The 17,359-nt window shown below is 31.4% G+C and overlaps 1 long non-coding RNA gene across 1 annotated transcript; it reads right to left on the bottom strand.

Annotated features, from left to right (window-relative positions):
- Positions 1-12,284, bottom strand: LOC131631696 (uncharacterized). Its single transcript, XR_009292785.1, has 6 exons — positions 11,981-12,284; positions 3,609-4,512; positions 3,448-3,521; positions 2,782-2,914; positions 665-747; positions 1-339 (listed from the first exon to the last, which is right to left on the bottom strand). It is a non-coding gene; the product is annotated as an uncharacterized LOC131631696 (long non-coding RNA).
- Positions 12,285-17,359: the final 5,075 nt, after the last annotated feature.

Below are 17,359 nucleotides of genomic sequence, written 5' to 3'. Positions count from 1 at the left end.
GTAATTTTTGCACCTCTTCATAATCAAAGCTTTCACAATAAAATCTTACAAAACCACAACAGTAGGCGGCATTCAATGTAATCTTAAACTACACAATAAAATCTTACAACAAACCAAAAATTACATAATAAAGTCTTACAAAACCACAAAACCAAGCAATTCTGTTAAAGTTTCAATATGTAGACAAAACTCCAAATTAATACATAAATTAAAGTTCAACCATTCAAATCATAAACCATTCAAATTTCAGTTCACCCATCTTGTTTGTTCCACCATTCAAAATCCAGTTCAACCATTACATATTGCTTCATGTTGTCTTCTAGCATCCATCCTGATTGTCTACAAATACAACATTCAAGTCAATTATTTCCATAATTGGATTTTAGTATCCTATAAGCATAAATTACTTGGTTATTTAAGCATTTCCATATGGTCATTAACTTTCATAGTTCAGATCATCACTTAGTTATTTAAGCATTTCAATATCATTAATCAATTTTTATAAACATAAATCAATGTTAAGTGCATCACAATCTAGAAGAAGACCAGACCATGCATCTTTGCAATGTCATTCAAATAGTTCTTTTGCTAGTTCTGAATCTAGTCCATTGTCGTTTCTACAACTGACATGTTATAGTAACAAATTATAGTAACAAATTCATACCATTTTTTTCAAGCACGTCTACTAGTCCGATTCAATGTCAGAAAGTCCCTCATTTAATTGTGGGATCGGAGCCGGAGCCATTTCTACAAACAAAACAAACATATTAACAAACGTTATATATATATATATATATATATATATATATATATATATATATATATATATATATATATATATATATATATATATATATATATATATATATATATATATATATATATATTTCCAATTCTTCCAAGTTCTCTTTGATATCCACACTTTCAAAGGGGAGGATCTTAACCAATTTTGTGCACATATTAAAGCTTCGACAGTGTGTGGTGTAAGAGAGCTCCTATAACAACTAAGAACTCGACCCCCGGTACTAAAAGTAGACTCGGAAGCAACCGTAGATACTGGCATAACCAAGATATCTCTAGCCATCATACCAAGAGTAGGGTATTTGGTGGAATTTACCTTCCACCAATTCAAAATGTCAAAGTCTGGACTTTTCTTCTCCCTCGTCTCCATGAGGTACAAATCCACTTCGTTTTTATTTAAATTCGAATCTTGATCCATGTCCTTCTCAAATTCATCATCCATATGATCAAAAGATGTAACAAATTCGGATGGTTCTTGTGCAACACTTTCGGTTTGGCCTTTACTTAAATAAAGTGTATAGCTTTCAAACATTTTGTTTAATGTTTGCCTTACCTTATCACACAAAGAATCAGCAACATTCTTCTCATAAAACGTATCCAATCCCCACCTAATGAACTGAAACTTACACCGAGGGTCAAAAATTACAGCAATAAATACTAACTTGTTCATCTTTATGACACCCCCCAATACTTACTATATTTTTCATGCATAATGTTAGCCATACTTGTAAGTAGTGTGTCATCTTTGTGACATTCCTTCCAAGTCTTTAATGTCCCTAATATTTTACAATGTTCCATGAAATACATAGAAGATGATATATATGTTGAACCTGACACATTCTTAGTGATTTCAAAAAATAACTTCAAAAATTTCACAAAACACTTGGCATTATCCCTATCCTCATTATTTGGTACACCACCTTCTATCATCGCATACTCAACACATTTCTCTCCTAATCTCTTAAAGGCCCTCTGAAACTTCAATGCACTTTCAAGCATAAGGTATGTGGAGTTCCACCTAGTAGGACAATCATATTGCACCGTAGACTTGTCTTGTATCCTAACTTCTTTAATACATGTTCTAAACCTATCTAGACGACCCGGTGACTGACGAACATATCAAATTGCACTCCTAATTTTGGAAATTGAAGAATGCATGATCTTCAACTTCACCCCATCATTGATAACAAGGTTAAGAATGTGGGCACAACATCTAACGTGCAACTGCTCCCCTTTTAGTGAATGTGAAATCCTCCATTCTGTTTTTTAGGTAAGTCATAGCAACATCATTTGAAGCCGCATTATCAACTGTGATGGTGAAAACCTTATCTATCATCCAACCCTCCAAGCACTTTTCAATCTTTTATACAATTATCTCTCCCTTATGAGATGTTATAGGATAAAAATTAAGAATCCTTTTATGCATCTTCCAATCTTGATCAGTGAAATGTGCAGTAAGAACCATATAATTAATATTTTGCACAGAAGTCCAAGCATCAGTTGTTGGACAGACACTTTGTTTTGTTTTAGTAAACATGCTTATTAACTTATGTTTCTCACTAGTGTAAAGACTCAAACAATCCCTAGCAATTGAAAGCCTTCCTGGAAGTGGGAACCTAGGTTGTGTAACACTCATAAAATGACAAAATCCTTCATTTTCAACAAAAGAAAAAGGTAACTCGTCCACGGTTATCATTCTAGCTAAAGCTTGTCTACACAATTCAACATCAAAATGAATACCAACAAGTGCATTACTAGAGCCTTCTTGAACGCTAAGAGTGGTTTGAGTAGGATCAAGAACACTCTTGGGAATTTTTTTACATTGATTCACCAAATGGTTATTTAAATTTGAGGTTCCATTCTTGTGTGAATTAGCCGCATAAGATTTTGTACACCAATTACACTTAGCCCGAGTACCCGAATCATCTCTTGTAAAATGATCCCAAACCCAAGATTTAAGCCAACAAGGTTTTTGTTTACCTGCATCTCTAGCATTATAATCATCGACATTAGAATCATCAGGTTCTCCAACTTTCCTTTTCTTCTTCTTTTGAACATCCAAATCAATAGGTTGTGGTGGATTTGTTGTTGGCATTTGTTCATTACTTTGAGGCTGCATATGCATAATAAACACATTGTTATTTACATAAAATATGCTGAATTTTAACATCAAACATCTATCTATGGCTAACACAAAATCAAATATTCTTTCAGTTTATGCCAGACAGAAAATATTCTAGGTAATAATACTCAGTTATGCCACTTTTTCTTTTTACTACATAATTATTCATCACAACCATAAGTTTCAAAAATCAACACACTCACACATGAAAAGGCTATGGCTGGCTGAAACTGGTTGTGCCTTGGTGGAGCATCATGTAAACATAATTAGTATCTTTCCTAACTCAGCACTATATTTGGTGCTATCAAGTTGGTAGTTTCTTTCACTACATTAAAAATTAGTTTTCATTCCTCGACACATCTTAACAGCTACCACCACATGTCACTTGTTTTAACTTGTTTTTATTTTCATTTATATCAAACAATGAAATTAATTTCTACACTACTAAAAATTGCTTGGTTGTTGTGTGAAGTAATGTGTAATTAACGTACTATATTCAAAGTTTGGGGCTCAAAGACAGTTACCTGATTTTCGGCCATGGAAATGGAAAAGGAAGCATCAGAAACATCAACTTGTTTATCATTATCAATAGCCATGTCTATTACAGAAAGATATGAATAGATTAGAATCAAAAGATATAATTTAATTTTTACAACGATTCGCAACCGGTAGAATTAGAGCTCACCTAAGAAACGAAAGTTTAGAACAGATTACGGCAAGCCGGTGACGATTCACAAGCAGCTGCAGCTCCGCTGACGAAGTTTAGAACCACCGTGTTTCTGATGTAATGGAACTTGGAAGCCGCTGACGAATGTTTGGAATCTCATATATCTCAACCCTAGCCAACCACCGTGTAATACTGAAATGAAACTTGGAAGACTCACACGACACAGCAGGCCGGGTATGGTCTCAAAATGACTTTTTTTGGTTCTAAATATTGGGCCTTAAACTCAAATAATATGGGCCTTAAAGTTAAATATATTTTAAAATATAGGGGTTAATTTATAAGTATTGCGGTTTGGTTTGGGCCGGTTTCAACATATAAACCGCAAACCGAACCAAACCGCGCGGTTCTGTCACAAAATGACCCAAATTGATCCGAAACAAATGCGGTTTTTACGGTTTTTGGTCTGGTTTGGTTCGGTTTGCAGTTTTTTATTGGGCTGGTTTGGATTTGAACACCCCTAATCTCTTGTCACGTTGCTCGACCTTATCTTCACCACACTACTCTGCAATTCTTTCAGCATACGTCTTTTTATCCACCCCTCACACCCGTCTCTAAGTCTATATGAAGATGGCAAATTTGGTTAGTGACACAAGGCGATTTGAGAGATTCCTTACAAGTCAAATAACTGAAGGTAAAGGAAGTCTATCTTGCTAGATGTTTGCATGGCCTCACTTAGCGAAGCTAGGAGGAAAAGATCATTTGGATGAGCTGACAACCAACTTGTGTGCAAAAAAGAGTTCGTTTGACAAACTAAAAGTCTCGCTAAGCGAGAATGCGTCCGCAAAACTCTATAAATAACAATCAAAGTTATTCCGTTGGGATATTCCAGAAACCATTCAAGTCACTATCTTTACCATAAACCCTAAGGAAACATAAGAGAAAGGAAGAGTGAAAATTGAAGGCAAAAGTGATATCCGAGAAATCATCATAGATTCTATCCCAATTCTTTCTTTTAGATTATCATTGCACAACTAATGAGTAAGAGTAGCTAATTTATTTTTGTTTGAGTTAGATGTAATCGTCAAAATTTTCATGTATTAGTCTTGATCATGGCGTCTTATGCAATTCTAATTATGCTTTAGTATTGACCAATATTCAGGCTTAATGCTTGTTTTAGAATAGCTACCTAGGACATGTTTTCATGAATTTGAATTGATATTGAGAAATACTTTTCTTTCCTGGATCAAAGCTTTTCATCTGTTAGATACTAAACTCTAGACATAGATTTAGGTTTAGCATCCATAGATGTTATCGAATCTAAATGATATCATACTAGTTAGTGGGTTGAGATATCGTTTATTATTAAATACAACTGTTTTCACCATGTTTATTTTGACATAAACATTGAACGTAAAGTGATTAGTGCATTTTCATGCACACTTTTTCACTATTATGTCACGACAATTCTAGAGTGTCTTTTGTTATTTCTACTATTTTAGCGTGTTTCCTAAACTTAGTTTATTTTTACCTTTATTTTAATTTTGTATTTTATTTTCAGCATAAACAATTATTTGATACCATTTCGTTGTACATATCATAATTTGGGCTACTTGATGCCGTTTAACACTTTCTAATATGCGTTGGAAAGCTGAAAGGATAAACTACAAGTTTCTTGTAGAAGTAAAAAGAAAATTCGGAGTGAAGAAGGGTCGAATAATTCGTTTTATCTTCAGACTTAATTAAATAATTAGTTTTGGGTTGATTTTATGTTTTTCGGGTCGATTACTGTTAGGGCCTAAATTCTCTCGTATCATTTAAACAAAACCAGAGTTTTAGGTTTATCATTGAGTATTCATGAAATTAGAAATACAACTTACGAATTCTATGGAGAACAAAACCTAAGGTTGATCTTCTGTTCGAGTTTCCACCTATATTTTGAGGTTTTCATAATTTCTAATTCAATTTCAATTTCTTTTCAATTTTTTCTATACATTTGATTGCTTAATTTGATTACTATTGTTTGCTTAATTCGATTGATGCTTATTGAATATAATTGATTTATTTTGATTGATGTATGTTCTTTACCGTGATCGCATTAACGTCGCTTTTTTCGCTAATTCACATTTGATTAAGTCGCGTTTGCTTAATTTGCCTTTACTTTATCCGTTTAGTTAATTCAGAAATTAGAAACATATTTCATATAGTATCAATTGCGCTTGTTGATTTTTATTGTAATCGAAAAGAGAATAAAATCCATTGGGTTTTGGAATTATAAGAATCGATGATAAGTCGAAAACCAAAATAGTAGATAACTTGTTCATCATATTTGCTTTCAATTTGTTTACCTGCGATTTAAGGTTGAACCTTAATCCCCCAGATTCAGTCGGTCGGTTAAAATTATCAAGAGTCCTTACAATATGACTGAGTGTTGCTTTCATTAACTACATTTATAAACTTGTTTTTGACCCGTTTGCGACAACAGATCATATTGGCGCCGTTGTCGATGACTCTCTGTTGATTTTAACCAATTTTAGAATGCTAGTTTAGAGGCTTGTTAGGAATTTTTATTGTTTTTTTTTTGTTTATTGATTTTCAGGGTTGCAAAATTAAGTATCCTAACCTCTAAGGTGACTCTGCAGGCTATTGTTTCGAATTGCTCCGAATATTTTCCAGAAAATCATTAAAAACAATAAATAAATAGTACTTCCTTTGAAGATACTTCTAAGGAGTTAAACCCTCAAAATCACAATTTCATTTTTTTCTTCTATTTTACTTGATTTTATTTATATTTTCATATTTTCAAAAAAATCCAATTTTTTTTGTAGATTTGTTATTTTATTTGATTTTTAGTCATATATTTATAATTTTTTAGATTTTATCTGTGTTGATTTGATTTTGATTATTGATTTGATTCTCATTAATGATAGTGATTTTATTTGATTTTGAACTTGATAATCATATCATGGTTGATCAAAATAAAATATTAAGAGAACTTGTTGCACCTGATTCACTCTTTACTGAATTCCCGTGGGTGTATTACATATGTCATAACTGTATTCCACCTTCTAATTCTTTACTGAGGTGGAGGCTGTTAAAGTTCAAACTTCCCACTGATGATTCATTACAACTTAGAGGTATTAAAATGGCCTACATGTGCTCTATTTATAAGTTAGACCGGGAATCCAACGACCATTTGTTTTTCCAATGTTCTTTTGCTGTCAAATTATGGGGCTGGTTAGGAAACCTTCTTCACATTGACATTCACAAATTTGCAAACTGTTTCTTAAATTCGTGTTCCAAGGCCACCTCTCTGCAAGATGTTTTTGTGATTCAAGCTTCTTGCATTTTTCTGATTAACGCCATTTGGACTTCCAGGTATTCCGCTAGGTTCAACAACCAATTTCGCTTTTCATGTTCTTTTGTAATAAGATTTTGGCTCAGATTCAGTTATCTGCTTTGAGTCGAAGCTGACATACAAGCTTGGTTGGTTTGACTTTTCACTTATCCAAACGCTCAAAGTTCCCATCCATACGGATAGAGCTCCTGTGATGAAAGAAATTTTCAGGAATCTCCTCCTTTAAATTGGATTAAGTGTAATATTGATGGTGCTTACTCCTCTAGCTCGAGCTCAACGGGTTGTGGGGACATTTTTTAGAGTAAATTCATGTATGTTTTTACTTGCTTTTGCTGAATCGCTTTCTTAGAACAACTTCTTTTTAGCTGAATTTGCGGTGTTCTTCGTGCCATTGAGATAGCTAGAGACTGAGATTGGAATTTTCTTTGGGTTTAATCTGATTCTATAACAATTGTTAAATATCTCTCTTCTCCTTGCCCAAGCTTGGTTCCTTGGAAACTCAGAGGTAGATGGTTTTCTTGTATTAAGGTTATCATAGACATATCCTTCATCATATCGCATACTTACAGAGAAGGAAATAACGGTGCCGACTTTTTCTCTAATATTGGTCGCACATCTACTCCCTTCAAAATTTTTTTGACTCTATACCGATTGACATTAGAAACGATTATGTAAAAAATAGACTTGGTTTGCCTATTTTTAAATTTCGATACTTTTGAGTGGATATTGGCCTAATCCCCCCATTTTTGTGTGTATCAATTTTTTTTCTTATATATATTAACCTTCATTCAAAAATAAAAAAAGAGAGAGAAATTTTATAATGAGAGGTGAGAGAGTCATATCAAGTGAGAAGAATTTTTTAATGAGAGGTGAGAGAAACAAATAGTTACAATTAGATCAATCAAATAATTATAATTAAACTATTCATTTAATAATTAATATGGCTTTTAAATTTCCCTCCTCTTATTTAGTAGCCTCATCCACTCTTTCCTCTATTCACGTTTTTTTCTTTTATTTATTTCCAGAAATTTAAAATAGTACATTTTAATCTATTGCATGAAGCTTTCTTCCAGAATTGTGTTTTAATTTCTTAAATACTACCATTTATGTTTTCTTTCAATTTTTTCCATGATTGTCTTTTAAAAGAAATTGCAAATTTGTTCAACATTTTTTCATAATGAAATATTTTATGATGATAGTAAATCTTGGGGAAGGTGTAAAGTTGTTGTTATTAAAAAAATTGAGTATTGCAAAGTTGAGTTTGTTAATTTAAAAGAGCAAAATTGTTTTTAATTATCTTCACTCATCTTTATAAAACCGGTTGGTAGGTTGGTAAGGTAAAAAGAGTTCTTCTATATATATATATATATATATATATATATATATATATATATATATATATATATATATATATATATATATATATATATATATATATATATATATATATTCAATGACCTAACTCATCCTTACAAAACGGTTGATAAGGTGATGACTGTCCCTCTATATATACTCTTTCAATGATCTATCTCTAATCAATGTGAAACTTTAAGATGTTTCTGATAGACATTACAACTAATTTAGTCTTCTCTCTTTCTATATAAATTTCTGATGTTAATATGACATCAAAGCTTTGTTAATTCTATTAGGACCATATATGTTTGATGACAACTGTTACTCTGTCTCTGCAATAAAGTTTGATTTGTTCTCTCCTATTTTTTAATCGGTCTTTCTCAAATCTTCAATGCAATTTGTTGTACTGGAATGTATTATGTTTCTACTATATTGGATTATGTTTGATTTGTTGTAATGGCTAGTGATAAAAGGTGATTCTCTTCAATTTATTAGAGTGTGTTTGGATGAGATAATTAATTTTTTTAAAAAAAAATTAAAATTCTAAACAATTTAAATGATTTCGTTTGAATAAAATATAAAAATAAATTATTGTTAGATTTTTGGGTCTTTTTATAAATTTTAAAGTTAAGGCCAAAATTTTAATTTTAAAAATATGAACTAATTTGTAATTTTAATTTTGAAGAGACCAATTTATAAAATTTGAAAATTATTAAAGATTAGTTTAAAATTTTTTAGGGTTAATTTCAAAATTAGTTTAAAATTTTTTAGGGTTAATTTCAAAATTTTGGAAACTATGAGAATCTTGCAAATTTTGAAATAATAACATTAAACAAAATGACAATCAAATTCTATGGAGTACGAGAAAAGTTTCAAATTTTCATTTTAAGTATTATTTCAAAATTATAAAATTTAACATAAACAAAACACACATGACGTTTTTGAGATAATTAGAAATTATTATTAGCAGTAATAAAAGTATTTTGTAAAATATAACATAGACTAGCTCTATTAACATTTTATGAAAAACGATAGGAAAAAAATACACTACTACATCATGTGATAGAATATAAAAGGTTTACAAAGTGTCAAACTATACACACATCAGCCTCACATACAAAATACAATACAAATGAAAAGTCAATTACTCTTATACAAAGTAACGCCTTACAACAAACAAAAAACTCAGAAAATCAAACGCCCTTTGCACTTGCCATTTTTCCACAATATATAATTTTTTTTAGAATTCTTGAACTACATCACTGATAATAGTATGTCTCCATTGGCATATCCAATTTTTCTTCTAGTTTTCTTATAATTAAAATATTTGTCTGAATCAATAAGTCATAAAATATTAAAAGTTATTCTATAATTAGAAGACATATATAGTCTCTCGTAATTTTCTTAGTGCTTATATATTGCATATATGTACTTAAATTTTTTATATATATCTTAGAAAATAAAATTTAATGGAAATAACTTTACAAGAGATTTTGCTTGAGCATTGTGGGATGATATCATCATCCATGTTTTAACACTAACCGGCTAAAGATACATTATCGGAGACAGCAATTTATCCAAATAAATTTTTATTTGTTTTGCAAGTTCTCGCGTGATCTCGGCAATAAACACAACAAAAATTATGAGAAGGTTTCTTTAAATTATATATGACTTTTTATTTATTTATGATACAATAAAAAAGACTCTTACCTACTTAAGTTAAGTGTTTTTGGTTTGAAACGAAAAGATTAAATATATGTTATTATATTTCAATGAAATATGTGTTATAAACCACTAAAATAATATATAAAGAAGCATGCAATGTTGAGCTGCATTTAAAATATATATATATATATATATATATATATATATATATATATATATATATATATATATATATATATATATATATATATATATATATATATATATATATATATATTTTAAATGCAGCTCAACATTGCATGCTTCTTTATATATTATTTTTATGGTTTATAACACATATTTCATTGAAATATAATAACATATATTTAATTTTAGGGTTTAAATTTTAGTAAATCTTTTTGTATCAAACCAAAAACACTTAACTTAAGTAGGTAAGCGTCTTTTTTATTGTATCATAAATAAATAAAAAGTCATATATAATTTGAAGAAACCTTCTCATAATTTTTGTTGTGTTACAGATTGCCGAGATCACGCGAGAACTTGCAAAACAAATAAAAATTTATTTGGATAAATTGCTGTCTCCGATAATGTATCTTTAGCCGGTTAGTGTTAAAACAAGGATCATGATATCATCCCACAATGCTCAAGCAGAATCTCTTGTAAAGTTACTTCCATTAAATTTTATTTTCTAAGATATATACAAAAATTTTAGGTACATATATGCAATATATAAACACTAAGAAAATTACGAGAGACTGTATATGTCTTCTAATTATAGAATAACTTTTAATATTTTATGACTTATTGATTCAGACAAATCTTTTAATTATAAGAAAACTACAAAAAAAAAATTGGATATGCCAATGGAGACATACTATTATCGGTCATGTAGTTCAAGAATTCTAAAAAAAATTATATATTGTGGAAAAATGGAAAGTGCAAAGGGCGTTTGATTTTCTGAGTTTTTTGTTTGTTGTAAGGCGTTACTTTGTATAAGAGTAATTGACATTTCATTTGTATTGTATTTTGTATGTGAAACTAATGTGTGTATAGTTTGACACTTTGTAAACCTTTTGTATTCTATCACATGATGTGGTAGTGTATTTTTTTCCTATCGTTTTTCATAAAATGTTAATAGAGCTAGTCTATGTTATATTTTACAAAATACTTTTATTACTGTTAATAATAATTTCTAATTATCTCAAAAACGTTTAATTTTTGTTTCATCAAATTATAAATTATAACATCATAAACAATCGTATTTGATGCAAAACAATATCTAAGGGAATTCTCACTTAATAACTCATTTTCATGAAGCGTGTGTTTGGTTCTTCGGTGAAAAAAAATTAATTTTGAATGAATTGATGATGTAAAATTGATTTTGAATATAAGTGAGTTAAAGGTAAAGTAATTTATGTTTGGAGAAATTTTTACAAAAGTAAGTTGAACAATAAATCACGTTTGATTAAAAGCTACAAATCCTAGTTTCAAATAGAATCAATTCTGAAAAGCATAATCAATTCTGCTCGAGATCAACCAAATACGTCAAAATCAATTCTAGATGTCTCAAACGGAAACCAAACATAGATGTCATCCATTCAATTGCCACCAAAAGCTTTAGGTTAGTTATACAATCAAAACTCTTTTTCTCTTTTCTCATATTTCCTTTTTCTATGTAAATATTAAAAGATTGTAATAGTAAAGTTTAAAAATAAATATTCCAATAATTTCTACAGTATATCAATAGTTTTAGGTTTTACAATCAAAGACTCTCTTCCTCTTTTATAAGTTTATTTAAAGATAAAAGAGCAACCCACACCTAATTCATAAAGGCAAACATTGAAGCCAAATCATGTAACTTTGCATTGTTTTCACTTAGACAACTAAAAACAAATGCTTGAAAGATAAAATATCATGCCATATGCTTATGAAATTTAATTCACAAAATATAAAAAACAAGCTTAACAAGATTAAGAGTTAAGAAAGAAAGAGGAGAAAAGTGATGAAGTAGTTATACCTCAATCAAGAAAATCAAGGTAGTGAGTGGAAGATGAGGTTGCACACAGTGTCAAGAAAAGGCCCGCCGGAAAGGAGTAGGTGGCCCATCTTGGCCGTGAGAAAGGGACATCAGAGTGGTGAATTGCCGGAAGACTAGAGGATCAAAAGGGTAATAGAAGGGATATATTTTGGACTGAAATGTTCATAGGTTTTGTAGTGGTGATGAGTTTGAAGCAAGATCCATTTTCTATGTTGTTTCTCTATTTATGAGTTCTTTGTAAATATTAGTAGTACAGCTCACAAAGGATGGCTGCTTAAATAATCATCCAAACAAAAATATCTTAAATGCCAAAGAAAGCATGGCCGCTTAGATAATTCGATAATGTTTAGTTGTTGTTGATATATAATCGTTATTATAAAATTACTATTTATTATAAATATTTAAAAATAAAAATGTAGCAAATCATCAATATGATAAATTCAATTGTATCGTAATTATAAATATTCACAAATATCACTAATATTTATAAATATTTTGTTGATATATTAAAATAAAAAATATATTTTGATGATAATGTCTCGTGAAAATAACGAATTTTAATGATAAAATTTACAAATATCAATATCATTGTTTTCTTAAAGTAAAATAATAAAGTGATAGTTTTAGTAATAAAATTAATCATAATTACATTACAAATGGGTGCGTGTGTGTGGTTTAGCGGTGAATCGCTTGGATCTTGAGAGTGTGCTCCTCTCAAGGTCTTAGGTTCGAAATCCGCTAGATACAAATTGCTTATTAAAAAAAAAAAAAGAATTACATTAGGAGCAATACGAGTGTAGTGATGAGAAAAAAATGTAATACGAGTATTTAATTTTAGACGTGTTATATGTTATATACATATATCACGAGCAATATTTAAGATGAACATTAGGAGTTCTTTCTCCCCCTTTCACATTTACGGTGTCTTTGGATTGACGGTGAAGAGAATTGATTCTAATAGAATTAAATTTGCTAGAATTGATTTTAACAGAATTGAATTTAATAAAATTGAGTTTAACAAAATTGATTTATGTTTGGATACATGTATGTAAAAGTGATTTGAACAATAAATTTCAAAGTAAAAATCACCTAGAATCAATTATGGAAGTAAAAGCTATTTTACTTTTGATAAAACAAACATTTCAAAATCATTTAGAATCAATTCTGCACTTCTAAAATTGATTCTAACTCTTCCAAAAGTCAATCAAAACAAGCTATTAATTTGTTCATATTTACAAACACAAACTAGATTAATGTTTTCGGGAAAAAAAGGAAAAGTTTAAAAGAAAAGAAAAAAGAAACTAGTAATGAAGCTGAAAATGTGAAAATACTCGTTGGGGTTTGTTTCTCCCTTTTGTATTGTGTTTAGTTTTTTCTTTTTCACTTTAATTTTTGGCATTCTGCAAAGTTGATGCAAAGCCAGTAATTTTTGTATACTCTCAGTTCAAATTGAACGATCTTGTTACAACCAATTTTGTCACAAATTCATTTAAGTTTGTCATTTTGACACTTTCCAATATCACTTTCTGTTTGATTCTCTGCATACTCCCTCTTTCTTGCAAATAATACAACTCACAAAAGCACGCTTCTTAGATCATCATCCAAACATCACTACTCTGCACTCTAGAGGCCTACACTACACCAAACTTGTCCCATTTGGCTTCCCACATTCAATTCTACATCCATGCCATTTCTCACTGCATTTATTATTACAAATTGCAATGGTAAATCACGTGATTCAGCGTTGCAATTTTCTAGTATAATAATGTACATCGGTGGTACCATTGTTGTTTACTTTAAATTTTGTTTTTTTAATCAAGGAATATAATATAAGGAGTACTAGGGATACTCAACCCCTCTTACAAAAATCGGAATAAACCGAAGAGACGCACGAAATTACAAAACAATTGCAATCTATCTTAAAAAATACAAAGGATCTTTGCAAAAATCATAAAAATTACAATTGCCGTAAGTAATTTCGTCGTGGAAGGACCATTTCCAAACCAACACTTTTATACTCCAAACAATGTCCGGGACACTCCAACTATCGTTCCCGAAAATGGCTTTGTTCCTCATTCTCCACAACCCCCAACACACCGCTATCCAAACCAAGCTCTCCGATCCCTTCTTCACTTTCTTCCTCCTAAAACCTTCAAAGATTAAAAGAAAGTTCTCCCAAACTAACGGAAGCAAAACCAATTCCAAATCAAACCACTCCAAAATGGAACTCCACACTTTCCTAGCTACTTCACAAGAAAAGAAAAGGTGCGCTATACTTTCCTCACTATCTTTACAAAACACACAAAAAAGATCAGAGGGAGAAGAGATAATACCTCTAACAAAAAGAAGATTTTTTGATGGGAGTCTATCAATCAAAACCCTCCAAGCAAAAGCTTTAAATCTAAAATGAATTAAAGCTTTCCAAACCAACTTCAACGCCTTCTCTCTATCCGGAATAAAAATAGAACAAAGAATATTTACCGAAAGATAATCGTAACAAGACCTTACCGAAAAATTCTCATCTCCATTTGGAGTCCACCAAGTTTCATCCTCCCTCCCACGCTCCGGCGAGCTACCACCTAACAACGCCTTTAACTCTTGAAGCCGATTCCAAATGAGAGGATTATTAGAAGCGGAAACACCCAAATTACTCCACCTCCATCTACCCTCTTCCCACTCTCCCATACCTTCCACCAATTCATTCTTCAAAACCGAATGGATGAATAAATCCGGAAAAGCCGATTTCAAACTAAACTCCCCCAACCAATTAACGTGCCAAAAAAGAATTGAATTTCCTTTCCCGAGAATACATTTACATCTCTCAAGAAACTCACCCTCAATGTGCCTCTTTTCCAACATCAAGATGTCTTTTCACCAAAAAGAGGCTAACCTGCAAGAAAAGCCAGAAAAACCAAGCAAAATATTTATCCCACCGTATTTTGCCCTTAACATCTTTATCCATTGCGCATCTCCTCCTTTTGTAATCCTCCATCTCCACTTTAAAAGCAAAGAAACATTAAATTCTTCCACTAGTTTCAAACCGAGGCCACCTTTCTCCTTAGGAAGGCCAACCAAGCCCCACCTCGCCCAATGGATCTTCCTCCTATCCTTCACCCCTTTCCACAAAAAAGAATTTTGAATTCTAGAGATCTCTTTACAAACTTGAACTGGGGCCCTGTAAAAAGACATCAGAAAAATATGAAGACTACTCAAAACCGACTTCAATAAAGTGATCCTTCCTCCCAAGCTAAGAAATTTGCCACTCCACCCTTGAAGCCTCCTTTTCAACTTAGTAATCAAAGGCTGCCAAAAGGAAATACGCCTCGGATTGCCACCTATCGGGATACCAAGGAAAGAAAAATTATGATTCTCCGTATTACAAGCTAGGAAATTCGCTGCTGCCCCCACAAAATGCAAACTTGAATTTATGCCTATCAAACTACTCTTATGGAAGTTCACTCCAAGACCGGACACAAGATCGAAGGCTCTAAGAACCGCCTTCAAAGCCCATATATGTTGCCAACTCCCATCCCCCACCAATAAAGTGTCATCCGCATACTAGAGGAGCTCCACCTTACACTCTCCATTGATGTTTATCCCTCTGAAGTTCTCAACCAAACTAGCCCTTCTAACTAGGCCCGCCAAACCTTCCACCACCAAAACAAATAAAAAGGGTGACAAAGGATCACCTTGTCTAAGGCCTCTGAGCACATTAAACTCCTTTGTCAGGCTACCATTCACCAATACGAACATGTAACTTTTAAACACCAACGCTTCCATCCACTTCAACCATAAATCTCTGAAACCTAACCTCCTCAACATATATCTCAAACAATCCCAACTAACTCTATCATACGCTTTTTCGAAGTCAACTTTGAAAAGAATACACTTTATCTTTTCCTTAACCGCATAGTCCACTAGCTCATTTGCCACAACCACCCCGTCAAGGAGTTGCCTACCCGGAATGAACACCGTTTGACAATCCGAAACTATATCATTTAAAACGAGTTTCAACCTAGAAGCAAGCAACTTTGCCAAACAGTTGTAAAGGCTACCAACCAAACAAATTGGACGGTAATCGTCAAGCCCCAAAGGATTATCTTTTTTCGAAATAAGGGTCAAAAAAGAAGAATTAATCGCTTTAGACAAGACCGCATACTTATGGAAGTCGTTGAAGAATTTCACAAAATCTAATTTCAAGAACGACCAACACTTCCTAATGAAGAAGAAGTTGAAACCATCCGGCCCGGGACTTTTATTTCCTTCACAACTCCAAACCGCATTCTTAATCTCCTCCTCCAAAAAAAGAGCCTCCAAGCCTTCGGCCTTCGAAACTCCCAATTTCTCAAAAGAAATGCCTTCCAAAACCGGTCTATTATAATCACTCTCTTCGAATTTCTCGGAAAAGTGGCGCCTAATTAACCTCCTCTTTAACCTCCTCTACCTCCTTGAGAACTCCCATCGCCGTTGGTAATGAACCAATGTAATTCCTCCTCCTTCTCTCCTTCATTACACAATGAAAATACCGGTTGTTGTCATCGCCTTTGTTGTCCCATTTGAGCCTAGATTTCTGAAAAAGAAGGTTCTCTTTTATCCTCAACTTAGTCCAAAACCGGCTAATAGCTTCACTCCTTCTTTTGACCGCTTCCTCCGAATTCTCCAAGTTGCAACTTTCCAAGAATTCATCCTCCTCATTAATTAACATAACTTACTTTAAATCTTGATGGCAGTGGAATTATTATACATACTTTTAGTATGGAAATTCAAAACTATTTCAATTGATTTGTTATTTTTATTATTTATTTATTTGTAAAGATCATATCCATCATTCATGATCTAACTTTAATTACAATTAAGAATTAATATAATCATGTAGATTTTATTGAATCAAATTGGGATAAAGTTCCGTATGATTTTTATTCACATTTACAAATTGAGATGAAGTAAAAGATATAGGAACTCCAACCATGTACCTTCTCAAGGTCCGGCGCAATTCCTTTTTTATTTTAGAATTTAGAAATGTATCTCTGTATGTACCACATTTTATTTTTTTTAAAGGTGTTTTCGAAGATGCATCTCGGAATTTACCAAATAAATTTATTTTTTTTCGAAAAATGTGTTTTCGTAGATACATTTCCAATCACCTAATATTTGGTCTTATGATTTTTTAAAGATGCATTTCCAAAATAACTCAATATTTATTAAAAATATTAAAATCAAATTGTATCAATTGTATTAATTATATAAATAATTAAATTAATCAAGATATATAATTAAATTTATATACCATTTTAATTTATTTTTTTTAAAATTCAAATACAATGTTTATATTATTAATTGAACAATTAATTATTATAA

Source organism: Vicia villosa, unplaced genomic scaffold, assembly GCF_029867415.1.
Source record: "Vicia villosa cultivar HV-30 ecotype Madison, WI unplaced genomic scaffold, Vvil1.0 ctg.000857F_1_1, whole genome shotgun sequence".
Classification (NCBI taxonomy): Eukaryota; Viridiplantae; Streptophyta; class Magnoliopsida; order Fabales; family Fabaceae; genus Vicia; species Vicia villosa.
The sequence above is the reverse complement of the archived record's forward strand: the minus strand, read 5'-3'. Positions and strand labels throughout refer to the sequence as shown.